Source organism: Ambystoma mexicanum, chromosome 10, assembly GCF_040938575.1.
Source record: "Ambystoma mexicanum isolate Mex_15411 chromosome 10, UKY_AmexF1_1, whole genome shotgun sequence".
Taxonomy (NCBI): Eukaryota; Metazoa; Chordata; class Amphibia; order Caudata; family Ambystomatidae; genus Ambystoma; species Ambystoma mexicanum.
Genome location: NC_090932.1, coordinates 637,089,557 through 637,105,590, shown reverse-complemented (window position 1 = coordinate 637,105,590; position 16,034 = coordinate 637,089,557).

Genomic DNA, 16,034 nt, shown 5'->3' with positions numbered 1-16,034 from the left:
GACCATGGAGTTAATTACGCCACCGTAATTTACGGAGGCGTAATTAACGCCTTCCCCACTCCCATTATGCCCTATGGGGCAAAAATGGGAATGGGGAAGGGTAAATGGGGATTGGGGACTTACCGCCCCGCCAAGGTCGGAATGGGGCGGTAAGTCCGCCAACCACCATGGCGTAAACGTAGTTTACGCCATGGTGGTAAAGTCACGGCCCAGGCGGTAACTTACCGCCTGGGTCGTAATGAGGCCCCATGTGTTGATCACCCCGTGCGAACGAGCGGGGCTCACATGGTACAAAGACAATTGATGATTGCTCTGGAGTCCTTTGAGCAATGTGTAGAAGCACGATAATCTTGCCTAACGTTTAGCAATCCAGGCTGCTGAGAACTGGCCTAAACACTTTGTTAACATTTCCGAACTTACTGGTATTTGGACGAGTGCAGAGGTGAGAGGTATTCACGATGAACATTGTTGGAGAAGAAGAATCAAGAAGATGCCTGTACCAGCTTCTGCCCCCTCCTGCACCAATGCTGATAATGTAGTGAATATAGAGACTGTAAAATTGCCGAAAAAGAATTGCTGTAAAAGATGTATGCTAATCATCACGATAACCATGTGCATTATGAGTATACTAGCACCGATAACGATAGTCCTGGTATTATGGTATTTAGATAAATCCCTTTGGGAGTGTTTTTGCCTATTAGAAATATTTCTATCATCGAAAGCCCGGTCCATGTATTTTCCTATACTTTGTCCCCAATGGAGGAAAGACACAGGGAAGGTTATGGAAATAACACGTTACTTTTGATAATGAATATGACACACTCAATTCTGAGAAAAACAATTGTTGGGTGTGTACCCATATACCGCAACATGGTGGTAAGGGAATAGGTTGGTATGTGCAGCCATTGCCGTTAAGTTCCGCATGTTACACGTCCTTAAGTGCACTATATTATGGGAAATTGAATAAGAGTGAAATGGGTCGATTAGATAGGACAAACATGGATGAATTTGAAGAGGTAATAATGAAACCTGTAGGTTGTTCTATATTTCACAAAGCAAGAATGAGAACACCAGTAGTAATGCCACAAGATAGATTATATGTGCCATATAAATCATCTGTAATCACATTTCACATGAACCCAGAAGGGAATAAAGATACTGTGCCCCCCTCATATGCAATAAATTACAGTCCTCACACTGTTCCATTTTGTTTGAAGAAGAAAGGCTCCTATTCAGTAGGGACATTCACTAGGTGCATGAACATTGTGATCCTCGAGAGAGAGGAAGAACCAGTATATGTAGGTGATCCTGTCTATTTCATATGTGGGGAAAAGCTTATCCCTGGTTGCCGAGAAATTGTGGAGGTACTTGTTACTTAGGGATTCTATTTCCGGGGTATTTCTTTCAAAAATATCAGACATAGAAAAATTATCTAGATCAAGACCGCGACGAGATGAGGAAGGAGGATTAATCGCAGAAGACATAGCAAAATCATTTATACCATTTTGGGGTCAAGCAATAAATTCATATAAGACAACTGTCCAGAATTTTAGAGAAAATAATAAATGGAACAACGGATATATTATATAATATGACTCTGGAGGAAAAAGCAATTAGATTAATAACACTTCAAAATAGGATGGCTCTTGACATAGTTTTGGCTGATCGTGGAGGAGTTTGCAAAATCGTGGGGTCATCGTGTTGCGTATTTGTAAGTGACTCCTCCCCTACGATTTTTGAGGCAATAAAAAAGTTACACGTCCTGAGCTCTGACCTTCATCCCCCAGTAGGTAGTTGGGAATTAGACATAAGTCCTGGTTTGGGGAATTATTACGCTCATGGGGATGGAGATCGGTTGCAATTCTAGCAGCAGTGCTCGGAGTTTTCTTAACATGTTGTTGCATACACTGTCTACCAATAATTTGCACTGAAGTAAGTAATGAATGCATACACATGGTGACACAGAAAAGAACTCCCGGATTGAATACAAACACGAATCACGAAATGAAGACAGTTGAAGAATTCATGTCAATTAATATCGATGATAATGATGACGATTATAGCAGTGGGCAGAGTTCAGAATCAGATATATGGTCGGAGGAAGACGCGTTATTTGGTTGATGCGTTTGGTTTACGGCCAAGAGGAGGGTTTGTGTGTCTAGAACATACCCTTCCATAGCATAGACAGTATATTATGTTGCCCTAAAACCAACCGCATCATATATCTAGCATCATCAGTACAGAATCATCAGCATAAACAGAGAGCGTCTATTTTGTAGTACTAGAATTCGCCATTTTATTAATTTTCGCTTTCCTTGCTTTTCTGTTCAAAATGCTTTGCTGTAAGTGAATTCTATTTGGTTTTGCTCATGCACAGAGCAAGGCCACAAGTAACATATTGAAAAACTAGCCAGACAGCCCAGACAGCAATGCACAGGTTTCCTCCCTCACAAGTTCTTGGAAGTAAGCAGAAAGGCATTTAATCACTACGCAGGTGCCAGCTAGTCTCACTGGAGCAGCAGAAACTGTAGAAATGGACAGTTAATGGCTTGAATTATGCTCTCTTTTGCGGACCCCTTCACTGAGACCGTGTAGATCGAGCTGACCTCTAGCTCATGAATAGAAACTCGAAGATAGTGAGGCCTGGAATGTGTCTCTCCCCTGAACGCAGCTTGCTTGTAGAACAAGAGCACTATGTTCCCTAAAACAAAGAATGGTGTCTGCATCTTTGCAAATTGCATCTGTTGCTGAATAAATGTCCTATGGGTGTCATATTCGTCATAATTGTCAATCATCGAACCATTACAAAGAAAGATACATTATGGGCGGTTTTGAATGTGTCACTACTGATAATGTGATGGTCATTTTGTATATATGTAACTGATGTAAAATGTTCGCTCTCTTGCATCCCACGAGGTCTGGGTGACACACGTTTTTGTGTGGTGATTGTGCCTTGTTTCCATACACGAGGGTCCCCTAGGGGCCACATCAGTACCATTGCAATACTCTTTTCCCAGACATTAGGGAAGTCCAAGCAGGGAAGGTATTCAATTCCAGGATCAACCTCTTCCTTCCTTTGCCCCAATAATTTCTTCCCCAGTCCAAACTATATGAAGACAGTAATAGCCCTCATTATAAGGTTGCTGGTATCCTGGTGCTATTACAACAAGGATACTGGCAGCCGGTAACACTGTTACCTGCACTCAGTACAGCAGAGTTACAGATGGATTACAAGGCCTGTTAAGGGTGGTAAATCCCCATTCCTTGTAGTCCCATAAGACTCCATCGGGGGAAGTTGCTGGTATTTCCGGCACTGGTAATACCAGTGCCAGTAAGACTGGCTATTTTTACCAGTAGGGTGGTGAAATACCTCCATCTCTTAGTTTGAGGTAATTCCAGCCACCCCACATGCAAATGTGTACTTTGCAGGAGCAGAAACATACTGGTATATATAAATGCTAGCACGTTAATTCCCTATGTTTCCATAGCTCCTACTCTTCTTGTGGGGTTCTACGCTGAATCACTATTAGTTGCTTAATCAACAGCATATTAAAACTTTCCTGTACTAGTATGCTCCTATTCAATACTTCTTTAATATTTTCAGTATCAAAACTCTACATTTCTGCAGAATACGCAGCCCTTTTGGCTTCCAAATCTGCAGCTTCATTTCCGCGAGGGATATATGGGCCTCATTACACGTTGTGCGGTAAAAATCTCCAATTACCAGCATGTCACTCTTAACGTGTCCGCTCTCGCAAGAGGGCGCTAATAGCGTACCATTACGAGTACGCGGACACGAGCATAGCACCATGCCGGTAATGACCCTACCGCCATGCCGCTAAAGACCCCAAAAAGTCACTTACCGCCCTCGACGAAAGTGCAGATAGCACCTCCGCCCTCACACTGTATGCAAATAGCGGTGACCGTTAAATTGCGGAACCGGAAATAGCGTCATCGCACAGGAACGGGAAAGAGCATGGCGGCCATCTTTAAAATAACAATCCATTGCCATCCTCTGCCCGCTGGACCTGTTTAGAGTAGGTTGCAGTTGCAAATCATCAGGGACACCCTCAACATGGTCAAGACATTGAAAAAAAGCACAGACAGGGAGCGCAAAGAAAAATTTACATCAGAGGAGCTGATCATGCTGACCCAGACCCTGGCTGACAATGCCGGTGTTGTCTTTGCCAACGACATGCGGCGGGAGACACTTATAAAAACAAAGTAAAGTTGCAGTGATGAAGTTGCAGTGAAAGTTAGTGCAGTGGGCACCACCACCCGCAATGTGCGTGAGTGCAGGAAAAGGTGGGACGACCTCAGACTGCGGGTGAGGAGCATCCTTGCCGAAAACCATAGAATAGCCACTGCAGGTGGACCCGGTTCACCCATCAAACTAAAGGAATGGGAGGAGACCTGTGCAAACCTTATCGGAGTGGAATGCATTGAGGGAGTCGGCACTATGGAGCATGGCGTGGCAACCAGTTCAGATGGAGGTGAGTGTACACATGACAGGATGCTATGTGAATGTACTGGTCCCCCCAAATATGAGCACAGAATCATCTCATGGATGGACAAACATCCACACATGCATCCATCCCTGCCCATGTCAGTGTCAGACCCAAACACACACACATGCACACATCACCAGAGACAAACACAACCATGCATGGATGAGGCACTGAACTGATGCATCACCTGCATCCCCAACAATGAAGTCCCAATGGCCACAACTGCATTATTGATGTATTCTGCATAAAGTACATAGAAACGTAACCAATGCCACCCCCCTTCTTGTCCCTGACAGGCTCACATACAGACGCTGAGGATGCCGGAAACGCATCCCAGGGACCCCCTGCAAGTAAGAGACCAAGGGCACAGGACTCTGAGGACACCCCCACGACATCAAGGGGCAAGGGGGGAAGGTTCCACATGATGAGTGTCAAGCATCGGAGGAGTGCCACTGCCAGGATAGAAGTAGCCACACCACTAACTACAGCCCCACCACCAGAGGTGAACCCACAACCACCAATCCCAGCTATGGAGGGCCCACCATCAGCTGTGCCAAGCTCTGCAGGAGAGGCAGCAGCCACTGCCCCACTATCTGATGTTGAGGACACAACAGATGTCACAATGGAGATGCACACCCCAACCCCCCCTGGAATCCCTGAGCCATCACCACTCCAGACGTCTGGGTCTGATGCCACTGGCGAGGACAACATTCTAGGCTCAATGTCCCCCATGGTGGCTTCACCTGCTGAAATTGATGCATCTGAGGGCACAGCAGCCACTCCACCAGCACCCAGCATTGCCCTCGACCTGGCCACCATCAGCCAGCGTCAACAGGAACTAACTGTGCTGGTTGGCCAGCATGTGGAGGAGGCTGCCCATCTCAGGGAGGAGATTGTGGAGATGACAAGGGACTCCAGTGAGAGGATGGAGGCCTGTACAGACAGGCTGTGTGAGGAGATAGGCAGACTCAGGAAGGTCCTCACTCGAATAGCAGACACAATGGACCGCCACTTCACACCACCAGGACAGTCAGCCACGTCGTCATCCACCGGTTAAACGCAGACAAGCCCCCTCCGCCGCTCCACACGTATCACCAGGCGCATGTCTAGCCAGCCTCCAAATGCTGGCGCAGGCAATGGCCAATAGGGAGGTTATGGCGAAGCTTCTGCATGCATGGCCGGACGCAAACATAGTGGCAGACACATGAGGAACTGTTGTGGGGGTCGGGGAAAGGGTGTTATGGGTCTGTTGTGGGGGGTGGGGGGAAGGGTGTTATGGGTCTATTGTGGGGGGTGGATGGAAGGGTGTTATGGGTCTGTTGTGGGGGGTGGGTTGAAGGGTGGTGGGATGTTTGGGGACATGCACTTTTTCATCTTTCCGTTACTTAATACACTGGTGTCTGATCAAAACACAGGCTTGGACATCGTGCTTCCAAATATACACCAGTGCATTCATACCCATATCCATGTGACAGTAAAAAACCACGTTACTCAGAATATTTGGTTGATCAGATGTTGTCTCACAGCACGTCCCTCTTGACCATCCCCTCTTGCATGTCCTGCATCCCCTTCACCTCCGTCCTCATCACCATCATCATCCTCATCAGGTGCTTCCATTTCAACGTCAGGGGGCAGTGGCACATTCCGTCTGATACACATATTGTGCAGCATGACACATGCCATAGTGATCTTGTCCACCTTCTCATGGCTATACAGGAGAGCGCCACCCGATTTGCTTATGCACCTAAACCGTGTCTTCAAAAAGCCAAATCTCTGCTCGATCACGACGCAGGTACGGGTATGTGCACGAATGTAAGGAGCCACCTCTTCAGGGGATAGCCAGCATCACCTGTATGGGGGACACATGGGAGCCTGTTACTGTTCAGCACAAGTGCGGCCAGTTCATTTCAGGCTTTTTTTAATTTGCATTGTGATTGAAGTGCACAATTAACAGCATACATGCAGACTGTCTGTGTGACAGGAATGTGCAAAGGTAAGGGGCGACCCTGCAAGTACACATGCCCCGTCAATGCCTACAACAGTAATGGACATGTCCTGGCTGAAGCCGTGTGTTAGGGGTTCCTTGATCCTAAGCAGATTTGGTATCACACTGCTGGTGTACTGCCATTTCAACATTGATGTTGCCATGCTGAGAGGCATCACTTGAGTTGTGCTATAAGTACGTAGTGTAATGCTATGGCTAGGGGTGATCCCTTCGCATACATTCAAGGCCACAATGCATTATTGCTGTTGTGCTGCACTCATTTTGTAGGACTATGTGGGTGGCATGTATGAGATTTGTGTATTTTGAGGTGTGGAATGTTGTGCAATGTGGATGTGGATGGATGTTTGATTTTTCTAGACCTGGATTGTCATCTATGTTATGTAGCTCACACTTGCATGTCCATTCATCTCTGGTACGTTTTGGGCCTACCCAGATGGATGTTGGCATACATCTGTATGTGCATTTGTCCGACGGACAACAAGCTACACCCAATCGGAGTATGTATCTCTCCCCCCCCCAATCACACTGCCATGTGCTTGCCCTGCTACTCACGAAGTAGCCACGAACGTTGTCCGGCTTGTCGCTCCATGTAGCGTGGGATAGTTGAGTTCTGCAGGACCATGGATTCATGGGTTGATCCAGGAAATCGGGCACAGCAATGAGTGATTATCTTGTTGGCGTCACATACCATTTGGACATTGATGGAGTGGAATTGCTTCCTGTTTTGGTACACTACTTCATTGTGATGTGGGACCACCAATTCCACATGGGTACAGTCGATTGGCCCGATGCAACTTGGGATGCCTGCCAGTGCATAGAAGCGTGCGTGAGAATACTGGTTGTGAGATGCCATGCATCTGCCCCACCGTATGCTGGTAAGTGCTTGTGGCCAGGAAGTGGAGCACAGTCACCACCTTGAGTAGAGGGGGGATGGCAGTTCGGATGTCTATGAGACTCACAATGTTGTTGTGTATCATGTCTACAATGCTGGTTATGGTATCCCGGTCCAGACGGTACAGGGTGTGTATCTGCTCCGGGGTTAGGTTAAATGGATTGGCTCTGATCCTGGGGATTGGTGGGTGCCTATGTGGTATGATTAGGTTCCGTGGTGGTGCTTGCTGTGCCTGTCTTGCCCTCCTCCTCCTCCTGTGTCTCCTCTGTGCTTCCTGCTGCTGCTGCGCTGCGATCATGTCCTCCAGTCCATGTAATGCTGCTAGTATTGGAACCATCTTGGTGTGGGAAGGGGTGTGGTGTGCTCCTTTTGTGCTGCCTGAGTCTCCATTGCCTCCACCTGTGCTTATTGTGTTCACCTGTGGCAGGTGGAAACACTGCTCAGTTCTCTTAATGAGTGGTTTGTGATGGCGGTATTAGCGCCATGGCGGTAAGGGGTTTTGGGTGCTTTTCCATGCCGCTATTGGCACGTCCGCCTGGCTTGTGATGATGTGCTAATAGCGGCATGGCGTAAATTACGGGCTCGAGGGTCGCGTGCCCACGGACTGGCCACTATTAGTGGCACCGTACTTAGCAGTGCCGCAAATAGCGGTGAGCCAGGTCATAATTTAGATGGGGATTTAACGTTAACGGTATTCCATTACCGGTAACGTTAAGTCCCTACCGCCTACCGTGTAATGAGGCCCAAAGTCTGTTTGTTTAGTTTGTGCTGTGCATGTTTGCAAGCACTATGGCTACTGGGAGTTGTAGTGCCTTAATGAGCCTGTCCAATAAAGACGCATGTTGCACTGGAGTGCCGTCATGTGTGGATGTAGCCCGTCCTTTTCCTGTGTGACAGCCCTGTGTGTGTGGTTGACGTCACATAGGCAGAGTCACTGTACGCCATTACTTCCTGACCTTTGTGTTTTTTTCGAGTGCAACAATAAGCGCTACTAATTCAGCTGCTTGTGCTGAAAAATGCGACGGTAGTCTTGCACTTGCCACTACTCAAATTCACCATTTAATCTGTTTCTTACAACTGCGGATCCTGAATGCCTCTCCCCACTAGTTTGGTCAATTTTCAAAGAATGATCAATAAAGAGAATTTCCCCTCCCGCTAGAGCATTTTCTTTGACACAGAGTATATCATCATAAAGTTCAACATAATTTGAGCAGTCATGCACATGATCACCTTCTTCCACAGGTTTAGCTACAAACGTGGCTGGGTTCACTATTTTACACCTCACTACCTTAATTGCTAGATTAGAGATCATTACCTCATATGCAGAGACTCTTTGTGACATCAGTGTACCCTTAGGTTTCTCTAAAATGGCATATAAAGTGTGCTCCACGTAGAGAGTCATGGATCAGCCCATGATAATACTTACTTGTAGATTTCTCAATTTCAAATGTAGCAGCGGCCTTAGATTGTTCGCATGGAAAATGTCCTCTCATAACTAGATCTAGAATCACACTGTAGTATGTCAAAGGTTTATACCATAATGTCATTCTTTGTGTGAGTACTGCTGTCATTACTGAACCATTGGTGTGTGGAAAAAAAAGAAATTTTGGCTATAATTAGGAATTCCTAAAACTGAAGCTGTACAGATTGCTTTTTTTAATTCCTCAAATCCTTCCTCCATTTCGTCAGTCCACTGTATCTTTTCTTTACCAACTTGTGCTTTCTTAAGTCTTTGCAAAAGCGGTTTTGTATATGTACTGTAGTCAAACACCCAGGCACTGCCATAATTGCATAAGCCCAGAAACAGTTGCATTTGTCTTACTGTGTTTGGCTGGGGTGCCTTCATATGAAATTAACTGTCCTATGTATAACACCTCTTCCTGGCAATACTGTAATTTCTCCTTGTCTACCTTGTATCCATTGTCTGCCGATCATTAACTTGACAGAGGGCCTCATTACGACCCAGGCGGTAAGTTACCGCCTGGGCCGTGACTTTACCACCATGGCGTAAACTATGTTTACGCCATGGTGGTTGGCGGACTTACCGCCCCATTCCGAGGTTGGCGGGGCGGTAAGTCCCCAATCCCCATTTACCCTTCCCCATTCCCATTTTTGCCCCATAGGGCATAATGGGAGTGGGGAAGGCGTTAATTACGCCACCGTAAATTACCGTGGCGTAATTAACTCCATGGTCCCTTAGCGCCATGGATTTTAACACCTGCTAAAAGCAGGTGTTAAATCCGCCATGGCGCTAAGGGACCTCGTACTCAGGCTGTAAGGGTCGGCGCTGTTTACGCCGCCGTAAACCCCTTACAGCCTGAGTCGTAATGAGGCCCAGAGTCTTGTCTACATTCATCCTCTGTTTCACTGAAGATTAATATGTCGTCTACGTACTGAATTACCACACTCTTGAGTACAATGTTGCCTATATCCATCTTTAGGACCCTGTTAAAGATCATCAGGGACTCACAGTACCCTTGAGGTAAACAAGTATGTTTTAGTCTCTTTTGTCTGAATGTAAAGGAAGTAAGATCTTGTGATTCCTTGTGCAACATGACCAAGAAAAACACATTTTTCAAATCGATCAAAGTGTAATATTTAGCTTCAAGTGGGTTGCTACACAATATTTGTGCAGGATTAGGAACTAATGGAAACTCTGCCTCTACAATTTGATTAAGAGGGTGCAAGCCCTGGATACATCTCCAGAACCCCTTTTAGATTTTTTAATCGGATACACAACTGCATTACACAGGGATTCCGATAGCACTAGGATTCCCTGATTCATCAGCACTGAAATAGTCTTAAATATGCCTTCATCAGCTTCTCGAGAAAGAATGCTGTTCGTTGCTGCATTAGCATCATTTGCTGTGGGATTTCCCTTTTCTCAAGCATTATCCAGTATGTAATGCTTATAAAAACACTACCTCATTGTCTATATGTTCATCTCTGAACATATCTTCATCTGTTATGTCAGTTAATCTGTATCCCTCCTCAACAGCCATCACTGTCCTCCATGATCTGCCTTCATCATCTACTCCCTCAGCATTGCTATTTCTCCTCGTACTATAGCTGATTCCAATTCTATAGTTATAGTCTGCCCTTCTTCCCCATCCATAGGTACTTGTCGTGTGAATAAAAAATCACCAGGTATCCTCACAATCGTCCATACTAATCCAGGTAGCCATGTTCACAAAATGCTCACCCCATACATAAAAATGTCTGGATCTACTGGGACTCCTCAAAGAGCCACTTGCCCTTTCAATGCCAGTATAAACTCTCCTATGTTTAAATAGTGTATTCCTTGAGTGGAGTACACTATTCCTTGATCAGTAAATTAAATTGTCATGTTAAGTTTCATCATTAAATCTCTACCAAAATGTTAACTGCCATTTATCTTGAATATAACAAGGGGACATACATGTCCCACTCCCCTATAGAAACAGGTAATTTGCCAGTAAAAGTAACTAAATTCATAGCTCCGGAGACTCTTGAGCATTCATGGCAATACCTGACATTGTATATTTTCCCTTCATTATACAAGAGTGAGTTTTCCCAGTGTCTACAAGAAAAGAAAAGTATTTGCCTCCTATTGTCACCTTGACAATTGATTCCTCTTGGGGGCCTGGTGTTACTGTTAGTACTGAACGCATCAATTCACCCTGTCAGCTGTCCTAGTGAGGCTACAAATTAATCCCTGTCCCTTTGAAAGGGTTCCCTCCTACCACAGTGACACCCCCTATGCTAGGTGTTAGTATCTGTCCTGTGTTCGCATTCTGTTGCAATTGTCCTTGTGGTGGGTGCATTTGCACCAACCCCTGCTGCTGTGCCTGTTGTGCTTGGGGTGCCTGTGTCTGATAGAATGTGTGATCCTCGGCAAAGCGTTGTCGTGTTTGTGTACTGTATGGCAGTGGATAAGCTCTCCCGCCTCTTAAAGTTTCTCCATTTTGTTGTGTGCTTCCGCGGCTTCTATATACAAGCGCAATATGCCCTGTTATCCCACAATTCCAACATATTGGGGGTGGCCCTCTGGCAAACCCTCCATTATATCCTTCCTGAGAATTCTGACTTCCAGCCTGGGCATATTGAAATCCACCTTGGGCGTTCTAAAATCTGCCTCCTCTTCCCCTGAAGTCTACACCTCTACCTTGTGGCCAAAACTGACACCACTTTGATCTACTGGGTGTACATTATTCACCCACATGCAGTGCACTTATTATTTATTGCATTCCTCCCCCTTCTCCACTTGTCAATACTGCCCCTTCTAGAGCAAACTTTGACAATTTCTTTTGAACTAACTTACCTTCCTCAATCTTTCTGTTCTCATCTTTCTTTTTGGTCTTCTCTTGTGATAACCGACAATGATGCACAGTAGTTAGTTGTATCTCAGTCCATGGCTTCACTTCCATTCCTACTTGTTTTTGCATTTTTCTATGTACCTGTTCTGGCAATCCCTGACACAAAATATGATAGATTAGCACCAATGTTTTTCCCACGGTTTACGCATTTCAAACTGCCATCTCTCTTGAATATCCTGAATATAAGAAAAAGGGCCTTTATCTTTCATTTTACGTGTCATAATTGCACCCATATCTGATCTACCCTGACAGCCTCTCCAAATGTCGTAAGCTCTCTCTCCTAGAATAGCTGCCAGTGACCTTTTTGTTTCTCCTATGCCCCACGTGTTTCCCCCTGTCATATTTTCTAATTCGTATATCCATTTCCAAGCCCCCGAAGTCAAACTAGGGAGCTTGCATTTTAAGTTATCATTATCCATCTGAGACCATGGAATATATTGCGGTCATGCTCTCCCTTCTCTAGCAAGGGGAACTGTGAGAACCCCATCCCATAGTCTGATTCCACTATTTGTTTGCCTAATGCAGGGGTAATCATCCCTATTAATTTTTGTGCTGGTAACGATCTTAACCTACTCACATAAGGTGGAGATTCTGCTCTCTCACTACACAATCATCTTTGGGAAAGTTCAGGATACGGTATGGGATCTGGTGTTCTTTCTTTAGGGTGTTCCAGATTTGACCATATTACCTCTCTGTCCATCTGTTGACTCCCAGGGGAACGCATGTGCCCTCTCCCTCTGTCTCAAGACCTGATTCTCTTTCCTCGTCTGGCATTGCTAGACCCCAAGTAGTGTGACTATCATCCTCCTCAAATCTATCTAAAATTAATCTATTCAAAGACAATGCTCTGCGTTCATCACTATACATGTTTTCCTCCTCATCCCGTGGTTTAGGTATCAGGGATCGGTTGCCACTCCCATCAGTCCCATACATGATGTCCTGTCGTATTTGCTGCTATATCTTATCAATCCATTCTCCAATACATACAGCATCATATCTTTCCTCTTGTTGTGCTACTTTAGGTGCTTCTTGACTCTTTTCTCTTATTGGAAAAACGTTACTTATCTTGTCCCATTGCCCATGTATTTCATCACTTGTTCTTATTGGCATCAAGACCTCACTGCCCTCTATTCTGTTTTATTTCTTTGTCCACTTCCCTTTGTTTTCTGGCATCCCTTCTTGCCCTATCTTCTTCTTGCCTTTGTTGTTCCCTTCTTACTTCTTGTCTTTGTTCTTCTTCATCTCGCTTCTGTAATCTGTTTTCCTTTACTTTTTGTGCCTCTTCTTCTTCTCTCTTGCTTTCTCTCCTATCCCTTTCTTCTATCTCTTTCTTTCTAGTGTCTTACTTCCATTGTTCCTCTGCCTGTTTTTTTTGTCTTTTTCTTGTTCTTCTCTATATATCTGTTCGCATCGTACCATGCTTTTTCATCCTAGCTCATTCTCCCTCAACCACTTTACTCGTTCCCTATTCTTTTTTTCTTGCTCACCCTTATCTTCCCTATGCCTAACCTCCTCGATGCTTTTTCCATCTAACTTGAGTAATATCTGTCCTCCCATCCATTCATTCCTTACGAGCGTAACCTCATCAGCCCTATCCTTTTCTCCTTTCTATCTCTTAATTTCTCTTACAATATCTGTCTATATATTCAATATTTCACCTCTTTCTTCTTTATCTCGTACGAACATACAGGCATCTTCCTTCCTTTTGCTCTCTTCTGGACTGTCATCACTACTATAAGCCAGGGGTTCAAAGTTGGGTTCCTATATCCCGCTGCCGCTGCTTTAAATTCCTTTAAAGCAAACTCCTATCTCATCTATATCTGAGTTCTTAATCTCAGATGGAGTACGAGGAGATGTGGTCTTAATGCCCTCCCCTTTATGCTGATTAAGCATCCACTGCTCCTGTGCTGGATCTTCTTTCTCCTCTTGGTACATTTTCTCTAATTTCTTTCCCGTGTACGTAGCATGCACATATGTGGTCATTTGTTGTAATTCGCCGCTTGATTGATTGTTTATTTATTATGCGATTACACACAAGTGTTTCAGAGCGAACCATGCATGGGAGCAGGAGACATAGGGAAGAAAAGACAACAATTTTACTAGACAAGGTGCATTCAGATCATGCAGGAGAACAGAACAGGAAGTGCATGGGGGGGCAATAGGGACCAAGTGTGCCCAGTGCTGTCAGAACATGGGTTTAGTGCAGAGAGATACCACTCTCATGGGTCGTAACCAAAGTACAGTAGTGCTGTGGCAAGTGCAAGGCCCAAGGACAAGTGTAGGAGACTGGTGAGGAAGCTTGGGACCTGTGAGGCTCTGAAGGTACACCAGGCAGCCAGTCAGTGAAACTGATCAGAAGTGGAGGAGAGAGAGCACAGAAAGAGGTGGTTAGCAGGTGAGAGGGAGAGAGACGGAGGAGGCAAAGTCTTGAGGAGTTTCCGGCACTTAAGGTGATCCGCGCAAGACAGAGAGAGGCAGGGAGGCTGTTCCAGAGGGAGGCACCTGTAGTGTATAAATATCTCACCCCAAGGTTCTGCTTGGAGAAGCAGCTCACCCACAGGGAGTTGGAGGAAGTCGAGTGGAGGGCTCGGGAAGGAGAGAATTTAGGAAGAGATCATTGCAGATAGAGTGAAGACAGGCCCAGAAAGCCTTGTGGACAATGCAAATGGTCTTGAACTTAATCCTTGCAGCCACAGGGAGCAAGTGAAGGGATTTAAATGGCAAACACAGGATATCCTATCCTCTCTCTCTTCCTGAACCACCTCATGCACCACCCTCTCTTGTACCACCCTTGGCCACCCGCACCTGCCCTCCTTCTTCTCTCTACTCTCTCCCTTGTCACACCTGAGGAGGTCACTAGACACGTGCAGTCTATGAAAGTCTCCTCCAAACAGGTGGACCCCTGTCCCTCCAATACCATCAAGGACAAAAATGACTTTCTTGCCCCAGCCTTGGCCGACCTCTGCAACCTCTCCTTCATCACTGGAGTTTTCCTCACTGCTCTCAAGCCCTCCCTTGTGCACCCTCTCCTCAAAAAACCATCTGCTGACCCTTCCATTCCAGCAAACTATTGCCTGATCTCTATCACGCCTTTCCTGTGCAAACTGTTGGAGAAGTTGACTATTTCTCAGCTTACCCTCAACACTAAATCTGTTGGTTGCTTCCATCACCACCAGTCAGGCACAGAAACTGCTCTTCTAAACACCTGTGAAGATCTGCTCTCAAATCTTGATTCTAACTCTCCCTCTGTCCTCATTCTATTTGACCACTCCTGTGCCTTCGATACAGCGAACCACAACGCCCTGATCATATGTCTCGGTGATACCCTGGGCATCACTGACCGACAATCCCAGGTGGAATTGGGGTCCTTTCTCTCCCCTATCACTCTCTCTACATGCAGTGATCTCCAGGGATCTGACCTATCCCCCTGGTTTTCAATGGCTTCATGGCCCCATGGTCAGTAAGCTAGCCACCCTCACCGCCAACTTTCAGTGTTACACGGATGGCATGCAGCTTTCCTTCAGGCTACCCTCAGCCTCTTCCTCAATCATACCTGACTGTCTGTCTGCAATTCAGTCATGGTATGCTGCAAATGACCTCTGCCTCAATGCCAGTAAGACAGAGATTGTCCTAATCGAGACCTCTGCTGCCACCTTCCCTCTTTCCCTCTGGCCGGTCTACCTTGGCCCTGCACCTCCACCTACCAATGAGGCAAATTGTGATGTGTGTTTAGATGGGTGACGTCGAGCAGTTTTTATTGCAGATGTATTGGGGTGGGATACTGTGCCCTGGGAGGGATACAGTAATGTTTTATTGTGCTGAGGTACTAGATGTTCCAGTGAAGCAAGGATGACACTCTGATGCGGTCTTGCTGGGCTTGTCAGAAGGCCTGACTAAAATGCATTGTGTGGGGGGTTAGGTCCCACCTTGTCAACTCATCAGGTGCCCCCACATTTCTGTCAAGGGTGGGTAATAGTTTAACTAGGAGATGGACTATGTCTGTGACATTGCTGAAGGGAAAAGTCAGGTTTTGAGAGCCTTCCTGAAGGTGAGGTGATCATATATTGAGGTTCAGATGGTGGGTGCCTGGAATGAGAAAGATGAGCCCCCTATTTTGGTTGATTTTGCCACTGGAACGACGAGGAGTGCTGCGCCTGATTGAAGGTTTCTGGTGGGCCTGTACCATGTAAGTTTATGTTGGAGATATTCTGGTCCAGTGCTGTGCAGAGCTCGGTAGGTGATGCACACTTCCTTGAAGGTGGATTGTTCCTTGA